The following is a 14,215-nucleotide window of genomic DNA, read 5'->3' as shown; positions in this document are numbered from 1 at the left end:
AGAGCAATGATACAAGGTAGTATGTAGTTAGATCCATAAAAAGTTGACATGAAGTATCATGGGAGAGCGAAGATGCGAGATCACTCCTGCATAAGGAATAGTATATCATAAGGAATAGTATTAGAGTAGATCTTCCAGAGATGGGTTGCATTTGGACACTCAGGGATAGGAGAAGGGGGATAAGGGTAGGCAAATGAAGGAACTAGCTTGAGATGAGTCGTGGAAATGGGATGCCCAAGGAACGTAAGCCAGTTTGGCTGTTGTACCAGATGCTAAAACCAAACAGTGGGGTGTGGGGAGGGGAGTAGGTTGGGGGAGGGTCAGATGATAGGAAGTCTGGAATGTGGGATTTGAACTTATTATCATTGTTATCATCGCATAGCACCAGGTAGCAATGTGTCCAGCATTTTACTGAGCAATATTAATCATGTAAGGCAGTGTACTTTCTAGGAACTTGGAATTCAAGACAGAGAATGAAATTAGGGACATATATTGAAGGCATAGATTAAACATATACATAAATCAAAAACTATTTAACACATAAGTATTTAAGTGCAAGTAAAGGAGTAAGTGCATTTAATGAACCGGTGAGGGAAGAAGGAGTCTGGGGACTTGTTCCTGCAAGGTCTCCCTCTGTCCTCAGCCTCCCCTGTGCTCTGCAGCTCTGGGAAAGGCCTAGAAGAGCTGACATCAGTCCTAATATTAGACGTTGGCTTTGTGTGGCTTTGTGTTCCAGATGGCTGATTTCTTACATGGAACTGTTCCTTGAGTTTCCACTCATTCTCATTGATTGATCCAGTTCTCTTCTACATCCCAGTCCTGAGCTCATAGCACCCAGGAGACACAGCTTGGAGAAGGCAGGGGATAGGCATGAGGGCCACTGAGTATGGTGGTTCATGTTAACCACTGCACAAGAGAGAGTAAGTGGGAGCTAAAATCCAGAACTCCTCCTCTTGTCAAGTCAAAAGACTGTGGGTTGCTGTCTTCCTGGAGCAGGGAGTGCCTTTTTCTTATCCACACAAATGTGTTTTATGGGCTTGTGGCTCTGACAGGGATATGGCCAAACAGCTTCTCTATATAATCCTCTCCAGCCTTACCCTCCCTGCCTGCCCCTCACTCCATGGCCCCGCACCTTCCACCTGGGACATGGAAACACTTCCAGCCTGATGCCCTGGGCCAGGTGCCAGCATGGCGATGACTCTCAGCCACCCAACTCTCCCACTGGACCCCGGCTCCTTTTCTGTCCTATGAGGCCGGAGATCTGAGAAAGGGCAGAAGAAAATCTTTGCTCAAATATGCCAACGACTGAGAAGTATCCACGCACATGCTCTAAGGCCCTACTGAGTCGAGGCCTGTCCTCAGACTGTTAAACAGATCCCTGGCTATCCCGGTGCACTTGGCAAACACGGCACTCAACACTTCATACACTGTAAGAGTTGGAAGCACCTCAGAGTCCCTAGTCAGCAGAAATCACTCCCCACCCACCCCACGACCCCCTACACACACCATCCCCGACAGAGGCCACCCAGCCTTTCTCTGTCTGAGCATTTTAAATGACTTAGAGCTCACCAGCCCCAGATGGCCCCTCCCATTGTGAGTGAACTCTGGCTGTATTAGCAGTCTCCTCTTTTTGTTCTGCTGCAATTCGACCCCTGTAACTTCCACTGTTAGTTCTGGTTCTCTCCTTCGTTGCCATACAGATTTGTAGGTAAGAAGAAAAGAAAGAGAAAAAATGACACCCCTCCACAAAACAAACAAAAAATTCTCTTTTACCCCCTCACTCATATGTCTCTGCACCAGGAAGTCAAACCTCCTGAGAAATAGCCCTCAATACTCCCAGCCAAAACTTTGCCCATTGTCCATGTAATGTGCCATTCTTTGTCCTGTTCCTATTCTTGTCTCCACACTCCTGGGCTGGTTTCCTGATGATAGGCTGGCAAAAGTCACTTGGACCTCATCCCCCTTAAGCACTGGTTCCTGACTTCCCACCCACCCCTTTGATTCTGCTCCTCCAGGCAGCTTATGGTATATACTTTACCTAGATCAGCACCAGGGCCTCCATGAGCAGTTGCGCAGGTTGTGCACTGCTCAGCTGCACATCAGCCTCTAGACTCTATTCTCTTAAGTCCTTGCTAAGTTCACGGAGTCCCTTTTGAGGGGGCAAGATATAGGCAGGAGAAAATGAGAACTTCTTCTCTGGGATCGCTTGGCCCTCCAACTACCCACCTACTTTTCTCAAATGGATTGTGAGCTCTCAGAGGGCAGAATACACCTCTTATTTTTCTCTGGGTCCTGAACAGCAAAGTCCAACTCAGAGCCCTAGCCAGGTTAGAGGTTCAGGAAGTGTTACTTGAATGGATGAATGAATGAGTGAGTGATAAAAGAGTAGGATTTGATTGCTAAAGGGTGAGAGGGGAGCAGTTGAACAGTAGAGAGGGATGAGAGGGTCACTGATACACATGTGCATGGCCTCACCTCTCTGTGTTTTAGAGATTCTCAGGGGCCTCACTTTTCCCCTGGCAACTACTCAGATAGCTTGTCATTAGAAATGAACATCATGGTGGCCCACTCACTGTTCCCCCAAGTCATTCTCCTGTGTCTGACTTCTTTGCAGACTCCCTATTTCTGGCCCCACATGACCAGTCTGCATTTCTTTCCAAGCTGCATTCCTGATTTTCCACTGGGTCTTTAACAAAGCAAGACACTTGGAAGGCCAGTCATGCAGCAATGATGATGGGGGCCCAAAATAGGGTGTTGGCAGGAGAGGAGAGGAGGAAACAGGAACAAAAAGTAGTTTGAAAGGTGAATTAAAAGAACTTGATCTGGGTTAAGTGGTCGGTAGAGACCCAACGTGGCAAGGGGAGAGAAGAATCAAAGAGAAGTCCTCCAAGGGAGGGTGGAGGTCCCGTGGATGAAACATGGATGTCCAGAGGACATGCTGACTGGAGGTGATAATGAGTGACTTTAGTTTTGTGCATTTTTGAGGTGCCAACTAGACATCAAGTTGGAATTGTAGAACTGGTATTGGAGATACGGGACCCAATTTGATAAGACAACTGTAATAGTAACATAGAAATCTGAAATGACGGTGAGCAAGTGAGGGTGCAAAAGTTCTTCCCAAAGTGAGTTGCTACCTCAAGACAAAGGCCTAGCTGCGCCTGCCTCAGAGTTGTGAAGAGGCAGAAAGAAAGAAAGAGAACCTAGTATGGCCTAGGAATTGTGCCGGTGCTCCACACAAGCCACATACCCACCCTCACTAGACATCTAGACCAGAGCTGTCCAATAGCACTTTCTGTGATGATGAAAAACATTCTCTGTGCCAATACTGCGGCTACTAGCCCCATGTGACTCTTGAGCACATGAAATGTGGCTAGTACAACTGGGAAACTGATATGTAACTTTATTTAAATTTAATTAATTTAAATATAAGTGTAAATAGCCACACAAGGCCAGTAGCTACCATTTTGGACAGGACAGATCTATTCCAACCTCTTCAATTCACATGTGAGGAAACCAACAAAGTGACTTTCTCAGCAAAATTATTTTCCCTAAAATATGAACTGATTTTCGTGCAACTCTTTTCCATTTTCATGTAACTCTTTTTGTGTAATTGAGGCCAGGTGTGCTTAATAGAAATCCTGACGTGGCTAGAATTTAAGGCCTGAATAACAAAAAGATCTTTTGAAGAATGGAGGTTTTTGCTAAACTTTTACATTGGTTTTCAATGTTAGGGTCAACTGGATTATTTTGTAGTAACTCGAATGCTCATTAATACTAATTCTGATGAAATTGATAACCTTGATTGAGCACTGACTATAGGCTAGTAACTTGTATTAGTTCTCTATTGCTGTGTAACAAAATACCCCCAAACTCAGCAGCTTAAAACAAAGAACATTTATTATGTCATTTATTAATTTCCAAGGGTCAATAATCAAGGAGCGACTTGGCTGCATGGTCCTGGCTCAGGGTCTCTGAGGTTGCAGTGAACATGTCAGCTGGAGCTGCTGTCTCTGAAGGCTTGCCTGGGGCTGGAGGATCTACTCCTAAAACGGCTTACGCACATGGTTGTTGGCAGCCGGTCTCAGTTCCTTACCTTGTGGGCCTCTCCATAGCGCTGCTCACAACATGTGATCTTCCCTCAGGAATAAGTGACCCAGAAGGAGCATGACCAAGTAGGGAACCTGAATGCCCTTTTATGACCCTGCCTTAGAAGTGACACACCATTACATCTGCGGTATTCTGCTGGTCACACAGACCATTTCTAATGCTCTAAAGGAGGAGATTACATACGGTATCAGCATCAGGAGGCAGAGATTATTAGGGGCATCTTGGAGACAGGCCATCTCAGTGCTTCTCACATACCATCTTGCTTCAGCCTCATAAAATGAGCAGGTGGAGGCCATTATTTATCCCCTTTTACAGATGAGGTGATTAAGACTCAGAGAGGTTAAGTGACCTCCCAAGTCTCTCAGGTGACAAGTAGCAGAGCCATGTCTCTCCAGGTCTTCTTGGCAAAGGCTGTCAGACCTCCACGGTTGCACTGCCAACCACAACATGCTCCAACAGACATTCTTCTCGATCCAGTCCTTTGGCTCAAGGCATTTTGCAGCTGCTAAATCTTTATGAGAAATTTAACACTGACTTGTTAAAAACATTTTTTTGAAACTAGGAATAGAAAAGTACTTCCTCAACACAATCAAATGCAACCCATGCTACTCATGACTGTAGCAAACATAATATTTAACTGTAAAGCATTAGACATAATCTCATTAAAATCAAGAATGAAGATATAGAGATAAGGAGTAGAATTCTTGGAAAGGAGAGAAAATTATCATTAGGAACTCCCAGAGAATCAGCTGGAAACACTTACCAGTATTAATGAGATTTCAGCAAAGGGGTGGATCTGAGCTACACACCTCAGAGCAGTAGATTTCTTACAGTTCAGCAGTAACCAGCAACAAGGTACAACATATCTCCCTCATCCCCCAGCCCCCTCGTGTCACCCTGGAGCCAGTGGCCTGTGCTCATTCTGTGGCCAAGGATTTGTGCCTTTTTTCTGGCCCACGTGCAGGGCAGGGTGCCTGAATGTTTGCGGGGGGCGGGGAGGACTGCGAGTCAGACAGCTGCAAAAGGAGCCTTCAGGCTGGAAGTTTTCTGCATGGGTCTAGGACTGTCTAACACCCTGGGGAATGACAGGCAAGACCTCTCCTGCCACTTTGGCTTTTCCTCTGCAGAGAAAAATAAAGGACAGGAGATAGGATGCTGGCAGGGGCTGGACAGTGTCTCACCATGAAAGCGGCCAGAATGGAGAGCACCCCTGGTTTTTGAATCCTGACGATCCAGGTTGGGTCATGGCTTGGGCACTATTCATTTGAGGCAGCTATGCACTTCTCCAATCCCCACTTTCTTTACCTGTGGAGCAAAAAGGGGATTGCCTACCTCCTAAGGTTGTGGGGGAGAATGCAATATGGTAATGAACAGGAAAAATACTTTACCAACTAAAGTACAATGGAAACAGAAAGTAAGACTGCTAGTATTGATGAGGGCTCCGAGCCGGCCTGCTGACAGAGCCACGTGCTGTGCCAGCTCTCTGGCTGGTCCCCAGGTCCCCAAGGTGCATCTGACCCAGCTATAACACTACACCGAGGTCCCATACAGGCCTCCTGCTTGGTAAACTGATGACACTGGCTGCTTCAAATGCCCTAAGAACAGGCACAGGAATGCAACCATCTTGCACGTTTACCTGGGCCCAGTTTCATAATCCATAGATGGGCTTTGATTTCTCTGATAAGTTTGTTTGTATTGCAAGTTCTACTTTGAGGACCCCCGGTCAAAGGGTATCACCTTCCTTTCTAATGGTAGCACATTAGCACATCTAATGGTAGCACATCTCCTGGAGCCTCGGGACAATGCCTCATGCCCCCATCCACGTTTGGGTCTGACCCACAAGAGAGCCAGTCACCCGAAGTAGGGTCCCAGGGACAAAGACAAGCTCCCAAAGAGCCTGTGCGGTGGGAGTGGGCAAACACTGTGAGGCCAGGAGAGCAAGGGTGGAGGAAGAGAAGCCTCCGTGGTCCTCAGAGCACAAGGGGAACAGGCAGGGGTTAGGGGCACACAGGACAGGTCGGGGAGTGAGAACTTGGAAGGAGCGAGGGAGAGGCTCTGGGAACAGGGGCCCCAAAATGATCTCTTAGCATTTCAGATGTTTGAGGGTGATTCCCCTGCCCAGGGTCCCTGCCTTTGGGGCCTCCAGCAGGTTCCATGCTGAAAGCAGCCAGGATTTCCTAGGTGAAGCACGTTGCCCCACTGTGTTGGGAAATGGGGAAATTCTGCAACAGCTGACTTCAATTACTAAGTCCTCTCTGCTTAAGAGATGCCATTCCCCCAGCAGACTGGAAAATGTTTAAATCTACCCGGACACATGCATGCCCGAGGGGGAGGGGTTTGCTTAGGAAATGGACTGGCTGCTCCCCCCATTCCTGAGATGACAGCAGAGGCCCGCACCCAGAGCCAGGGCCCCCAGGCCCGGCCAGCCGCTGCAGGCTGCAGCCCCAGTGGCCCCGCAGGCTCCTGACTGATGGAGGCCCAGCTGTGCAGGAGCTGTGGTCTCCTGGCTGCCTGGGGCTGCAGGTCTATGTCATGGTCCCAGGGGGAGCCGTGGGGAGAGCCTACCCTGAGCTCCTAGGCCTTGCCTGTGGCCACCAGCCCGTGGAGTGAAGGGCTGGCAGCTGTAAACCGCAGCCAAAGGCCAGCTGTCCCTGTACATCTGCCCAGGCCGCTTCTGAAGCGCATCCTCTGAACATGACACGACACTCAGCTGGCTGCTGAGAACCAAGAGGCCACTTCAGTACGAGGACTCCTGGGTGCGAAGTGCACACATCTCCCCAGGGAGCCCCGCTGGTCCTGCTTACCCCCAAGTCTGGCTTCTCTCTCCAGCCTCATCTCCCTCAAAACGGAGTTTCTCTCCCTCTCCCTCTGAAGGTCTCTTTTTCTGTGTCTGTAGCTGCCTCTCTACAGTTCTGTCTCTCTCCGCCCCTCTGCATGTGTCTAGGTGTCTCTGTGTGTGTCTGTTTCTCCCTGTCTCTCTGTGCCTCTCTGTCTCTGTCCCTGTCTCTCTCTCTCTCTCTGCCTCTCCTATCTCTTTGTCCCTCTGTCTCTCTCTGTGCCTCCCTTTCAGTCTTTGTCTCTTTCATCCTCAGTCTCTCTTGGCCTCTCTCTGATCAGCTCTTGCTGTCTCTGTCTCTCTCTCATCCTTGAATAAAGCTGCCTAGACTGTACCTCCAGCAGGACCGAGGGCCTCCCAGAGGCTCCACAGAACAGAGCAAGGTGGACACTGGGCCAGGCCCATGTGTCAGGTGGGCACAACGGTTTTGCTGGAACTTGCCCTCTGGCCACGTGAAGACTGTCTCTGGCACCAGGGCATTCTGGGCATGCACAGCAGGCTCTGAGACATTCACTTATAGCTGATTTACTTTGCTTATACAGCAGAAACTACCACACCCTTTGTAAAGCAATTATACTCCAATAAAGGTGTTAAGAAATGCTAACAACAACAACAAAAATAAGCAACAGTGTTGGGCGGCTCCACTCATCCTGGGAGACGCAGAGGAAAGGTGATTACGTGCTGTGTCCGCGAATCCGCGAATCCCTGTGTCTCCCTCCCAGGGAGCCGGTGTTCTCTTTCTCTGTATTCTTTGGTCCTTCCAAGCGGCAGGAAAGACCTTTAGAAAGCAGTGTCTGAACAAAACGCCAGCTGGAAAACCACAGGTTTCTGCTTTTTCTAAGTGAGCTGGAGGGAGTGGGGCTGGGGCTGAGGGGTAGGTAAAGAATTACTGAAGATATAATAGGTATAGCAACGCAGAGCCCCATAACTTGAAAGGGCAGCTGAGTCCAGGGCTTCTGACTGTACACACCTGTGGCCAGTTCATCCCCCACTCCCCCCCCCACAACCACCACCGCAAAAAAATTGCCACCCAGCAACCAATATATGAATCAGAGTAATAATAAGGGCCATTTCTCTTGGGTCAGGGGTACTATCAGCCACTCTTTGTATAATATAATATCTTGGTCAATCCTACCAAAAATCCTAGGTAAGTAGTCCTCTCTCCATTTTACAGATGGAGAAACTGAGGCTCAGAGAGGTGAAGTAACTTGCCTAAAGTTATACAACTAGTGAGTAGAAGAGCTAAGATTAGAATCTAGGACCATCAGATTCCAGGCTGCATGCTTGCCCCATTGTCACCCTGAAGACAAATTTTTAGTCACGTGGAAATGGTTCTTTTCATACCTGAGTGTCCTTTCTGTGAGTGGATCAGAATATATTGATAGGAATATTTGGAGACAATGAAGCACCTGGTCAAGCTCACCTCTCCTCCCTGCCTTCCAGGCAGCATGTGGATTCTCAGCATGTCTGGGAGCAGTGCTGTTCCGATCAGTCTAGGTAGCAAAGGCCCACAGTGATGTCTGTGGAGCTTCAGGAAACACTCCATTTGCTGCATCTTACCAGTGGTCAAAACAAAAACAAAAACCAGATACTAAAAGCTTAAGAAAAAGGTATGGAAGAAAAATTTGCGATTGATAAAATTCTAGTATTTTTTTCTTTTCTTTGAATTGGGATAAAACTGACATCATTCTCATTATTGTGGCAGGATACTTTGTTCACTAGATTTGACCCGAAGGTCTAAGAAGGGAAGGAAGGGCTCCCGGGGGACCTTCTCCCAAATGTAGCTGCTCCTCTGATCAGCAGTGATTAGGAGGAGTGCGTGTGCCTTACACTTCTCAGGTCAGAGAGAACTTCAGAAACAAAAAGGTTAAAAAAAAAAGACATTTGGTCCATCTATCTGTAGACTCTTCCTTACTTCTTTCAGTAGAGAGAAGAGTCCCATTCATAGCCATTGTTTCTGCAAACAAGAGGGGAGAAAAGGGTGGCTTGAAAGGCAGCCAGGCAGTGCAACACGCCACACCCACTCGGGGATGTTTAAACCTGCTGAGGCTCTTGGAGTTGATCTCTCCCTGCAGTGACCTCACGGGGACAAGATGTGTATGTCTGGTGCCAGGATAAGGCTGTGGCTTCACCCACAAAAAAAGTTCATGAGGTTTAAAAGAATTCATTACTCTAATAATACAATAGTGACCCAGAGAATATACACCCAAAGTGGATTTGGGCCCAATTGCTAATTTGGCAGTCTTCATTTGACATACACTTGATTCCATTCCATTCCACAAATATTCCCTGAGTTTCTATTGTGTGCCAGTGCTGAACTAGACACAGAGCTCTGACCCAGAAGAGCTTATTCACTCTAGGAAGGGAGACCAAATAGGTACTCAAAGAGGGAGGGGCGTTCAACAGTCAACAAATGTTTTTTGAGGGCCTACTAGGTGCCAGGTATTCAGAATGAGGGATTCCTTAAAAAAGCTTTTTGGAGGAAGTCTGATGGCAAATTTGACTCCCTTTTTTGATCAAATAAACTACACTGAATTTAATTTCACGAGCAAGTCCCTATTATTTAGGGACTTTAAAAAATAATGTTAATGCTTTTTCATTTTAATTTTTAATGTGTTTCCTGCTAGGCTTTAAGCTTCATGGCGGCTGGGCTGCAGATGTGCCTTGTGCATAGTTTGTCTCCAATGCTGAGATGGTGTCTGGTCTAGTGAGTAGTCTAGAAAAGCATGAACCTGGGGAAGCTCCTGGCCTGCAGGGGTGGATGTGAGATGGAGAAGGGATGAGGAACAGGAGGCCTGCTCACAAATTATCCTACAAGACAGAGAGACATAAGTTTTCTTTCTTTTTTTTTTTTTTGTGGTACATGGGCCCCTCACTAACGTGGCCTCTCCCGTTGCGGAGCACAGGCTCCAGAGGCGCAGGCTCAGCGGCCATGGCTCACGGGCCCAGCCACTCCGCGGCATGTGGGATCTTCCCGGACTGGGGCACGAACCCCTGTCCCCCGCATCGGCAGGCGGACTCTCAACCACTGCACCACCAGGGAAGCCCGCGACATAAGTTTTCTAAGAGAAATAGCAAGATCTCTCTCTCTCTCTCTCTCTCTCTCTCTCTCTCTCTCTCTCTCTCTCTCTCTCTCTCTCTCTCTCACACACACACACACACACACACACACACACACGCAGAGTCAATTAAGGGCATAGGATGAATTGTGGGCTTCATACTCCCATGGCTCACTGAACTGGCCATAGTTTTCACAGCTTTGAACAATCGAATTGCAGATACCTTGAGTGGCTCTCTCAACACCCACTTCAACCTCTTTTCTTCTTGCCATCTCTACCATAGAGTCAGAAAAGCTAAAATACTTAACTTCCCAGCCTCCTCGGCAGCTAAGGATGGCCACATGAGATGGTCATCCCTAGCCGAATGAGATGAGGCCAGTGAGATGTTGGCAGAAGTCCCTGGGAGGACTTCCCTTTGAGAATATAAAGGCAAACATCACAAGGAGAAAGTGTTTGCCTTGTTGTCCTTCACATAGCCCCCCTTCCTGCCTGGAATGAGGACTGGAGGTACAGCAGCCATTCTGCAACCATGAGGACAAAAACAAGTCAGGCAGGGAGGCGGTAGGAACCTGGGTTCTGAGAGGTCCCTGAAGCGGTGCCACTCCTGCCCTGGACTGCTCACCGCTGGGCTCCTCTGACAGGAGGGAGAGATCCCCTCCTTTTTCTTGCCATCCTTACCACGGAGTCTGGAAAGCTAAAATAATTATTCAAGCCACTCCAGTTGGTTTCTTTTACTTGTGCCTGAGCACAAGCCTAATAATATGTATAAAACAACCACTACTGACCACTTTCCACATGCTGGAGGCTTTGCATTCATCAGTCACCATGCTGAGAGGCACAGAGAGCTAACAGTTTCAGAGCATTCACTTTGTGCCAGAAACTTTTCCAAGTTATTTAGGTGTATCTCCTCTCTACTCCTCACTTATTATCAGTCCCAAACTACAGATGAAGAAGCAGGTTTGGAGAGGCTGTGTAGCTTGCACACGTCTGGTAAAGGGCAGAGCTGCTAGCTGAGCTCTTCGCCACTCACCTATGACATCTCCTCTCTGTCTCTGTAATAAAGTCATTCTCAAGGAGTGGCCCCCAGACCTGCAGCATTGGCATCCCCTGGGAACTTGTTAGACATGCAAATTCCCTGTCCCCACCCCAGACCTACAGAATCAGAATCTAGGATGTGGGACCAGCACTCTGTGTTTCAACAAGCCCTAAAGGGGATTCCAATGTGTGTTAAAGCTTGCGAAGCCCTCTTTAGAATATGTGAGGAGTCTCCATTGTCCTCTCCTGGACATTCCTTATTGCAGCTTCCGTCGGGGTCCTCCTTGGGTTCTAAATCTTGTGAGTCCTTTTTTGATCCTAGATCCTGGTTGATCTCTGCAGCTGCCTTAATGCAGGAAGAAAAGGGATTCTTTGCTGTTTTGGCCCCAAGTCCAGCTTGGGCCTCAGATCCACAGCCACCTAAATGCAGTGGTGTTCCAGGAACGCTATCAGGAATGAGCCTTTCTAACCCAGGTAGCCCCCCGAGCCCACCAAAGGCTGGATCGGCTCGTTTGCTGCTCCACGTTCTCCAGTCTCTTTTTCATACATGCCAAAGCACCTCCAAGAGTCCACCTTGGGAAACCTCACCTGGAGCTCCCACTTCCCTCCCACCTCGATGTTTGGCCCAGGTGGCCTCTGGAGTTAGGGCCTGGAGCCAAAGAGGTGCTTCTAATTTCCAGGGTTTGTGAGTTTTTTCACAGACTCAGAGCGAGAAGGGGACTTTGGGACCATCCAGTTCAATCCCCTGATTTTATCAAAAAACAGAGGCTGAGGGAAGAGAAGTGATAGGCCCATGTTTATCAGAGAGATAGTAGAAAGATGGGGTAAAGCCCAATGGAGTAGACGTGGTAGATGCATGTCCCGAGTCTGCAGTGCGGGATGCTGCCTCTCTGACACCCAAGAGCAACTTCATGTCACCAGCTCAAGACACACGCCTACTGACTGAGGTACAAACAGGCCCCAGATGCTTCAGCTCCTGTTGGACAATGTTCATGTCGAACTCTGGGCTAACCCACACTTACTGATGCTCCTCTTGAGGATGGAGAGAAATCTCAGACCAGCAGAGTAGAAAAGAGAGGAGAGGACAGGGCTACTGACCTGGGGGAAGAGACCAAAAGATTTTCTGCTTGCAATGATTTCCTTTGAATGTATCCCAGGTTTGAGCTGTCCCTGCGGAATATTAAGGGGATATTTATGATACTGATGGGGTTAGGAAGAGAAAACTGGGGACCATCAGTAAAGGGACCTTTAAGGGAGGGTGAGAATGACTGTGTTTTTCTCCAAGGCCACTTGGAAGATAAATTCGGACCCTTCCACAACAGCTACTGCCATGTTCCCTTAGCACAAGTTTTCATTTCTCAAGGTAACAAAGGCAAGGGACAACACACCTCCAATGTGAGTTCCAGAAGAGAGCCTCCTTGTGCTCTGGAGAATGGCTCAACAGAGGCCAAGTTACTTTACTTAAATTGTACCATACTCAGGTGCTCAGCATAATTTTAAAGTGATAATGAACATACGAACTCTTGTTTCCGGGTAGTTTATCTAGTGACATCTCTTGGCATTCACAGGCAGCCAATTTCTTCCGGAGGAATTTCCACTAATCTCTTCTCCAGGAATAGACCTTGGCTCCCAAAGCAGTGTCAGTGAGCTCAAGACATAGCTTGACTTGAGCCCTAGCATTGCCAAAGCAAAATGCCCTGGCCGTAGACAAGTGGACAGAGATTTATAGAGCCTTTTCTGAGGTCCCCAAAGCCAGGATGGTTGCAGCGGTCTGTGAGCTTTGGAGTCTTTCCTGATTCTGGGATGTGGGGAGTAGAGGTTCGAGGGGGAAGGAGGTGACAGTAGGGAGAGCAGCTCAAGTGCATATGATCAGCCTTAGCCACTCTCTGACCTACTTCTCCTTCCTCATCTACCATTTCTGTGGCAGCTTTCCCACCTCATCTGCACTTCATCTTTATGCCAAACAGATTTAAGTTATTTGGGGTGAAATATTGTTGGTTTCCAGACTCTGATTCTCCCTGGGAATGATCTTCAACCAAATAGAAAATATAATTTGTAAAATACCCCATTCAGATTTGCTTCAAAATAATATGGAAGGGGAAAGCAGTGGGGTTACAGATGAAACAGGATTGCCTCTGAGTTGATCATTGTTAAAGCTGGGTGATGGCATTATTCACAATAGCCAACAGGTGAAAACAACCCTAGTGTCCATCAACAGAGGAATGGACAAACAAAATGTGGTATATACATACAAATGGACTATTATTTAACTTTGAAAAGGAAGGCAATCCTGACACATGCTACAACATGGATGAACTTTGAAGACATTATTCACCCACAGAAGTTGAGATATATATATATATATTTTGTTTTGTTTTGTTTGTTTTTACAGATATGCAAGGATCCAACAATTATAGCACTCTCTGAAGAAAATAGTTTCAAAAAGACTCTGACCGGGCTTCCCTGGTGGCGCAGTGGTTGAGTCCGCCTGCCGATGCAGGGGACACGGGTTCGTGCCCTGGTCCGGGAAGATCCCACATGCCGCGGAGTGGCTGGGCCCGTGAGCCATGGCTGCTGACCCTGCGCATCTGGAGCCTGTGCTCCACAACGGGAGAGGCCACAACAGTGAGAGGCCCGCGTACCACAAAAAAAAAAAGACTCTGACCAAAATCAAATGGGTTAGAGAAGAGAGGAAACAGGGGTGAGCAATAAATCATGTTTCCTTATATATACATATACACACATGTATATATACATGCTTACCTATATATATACACACACATATTTGTATATATGTATACATGTGCATAGATTTATACACATATATATAGTTCAGTATAAATGGATAGTGATAGACTGGAAATGTGTAATGCTGAATAAGAATTCTTAAAATAGAGGTGAAATACTGCAAAGGAAATTCTAATGAGATCTAGAAAGAAAAGTACCATGCTACTTCAGCAAAACCTAGGTGTTGGGGGCAGGGCATACAGAGTAAAAGCATCTGAGAGGCTCTTGGGATAAGGAGAAGAAAATGGGGGAAGTAGAAGTATTCTCAATAGCTCAATGGCATAAATCTTAGAAAGTCAAAGCAGAGAGTTGGCTCCCATGCCTCAGCTCATTTTTCACGAAGCTCCCCAAATGCTAAACAGATTTCCTGTACCCTCGGTGACAAGAACCT

The 14,215-nt window shown here is 47.4% G+C and overlaps 1 long non-coding RNA gene across 1 annotated transcript in view; it reads left to right on the top strand.

Moving 5' to 3' along the window:
- The window catches only part of LOC149749345 (uncharacterized), a 108,195-nt gene extending 94,601 nt beyond the window's left edge, over window positions 1–13,594 (top strand). Inside the window, exon 5 of the long non-coding RNA XR_016393006.1 lies at window positions 13,430–13,594. This is a non-coding gene — a long non-coding RNA (uncharacterized LOC149749345). The remainder of the gene's footprint in view (window positions 1–13,429) is intronic.
- Window positions 13,595–14,215: the final 621 nt, after the last annotated feature.

The sequence above is a fragment of the Delphinapterus leucas genome, chromosome 4 (assembly GCF_059928025.1).
Source record: "Delphinapterus leucas isolate spDelLeu-1000000601 "Yukka" chromosome 4, BTC_Dleu_Yukka2, whole genome shotgun sequence".
Lineage (NCBI taxonomy): Eukaryota > Metazoa > Chordata > Mammalia > Artiodactyla > Monodontidae > Delphinapterus > Delphinapterus leucas.
Note: the sequence above shows the minus strand (reverse complement) of the source record. Positions and strands in the feature narration are given on the sequence as shown.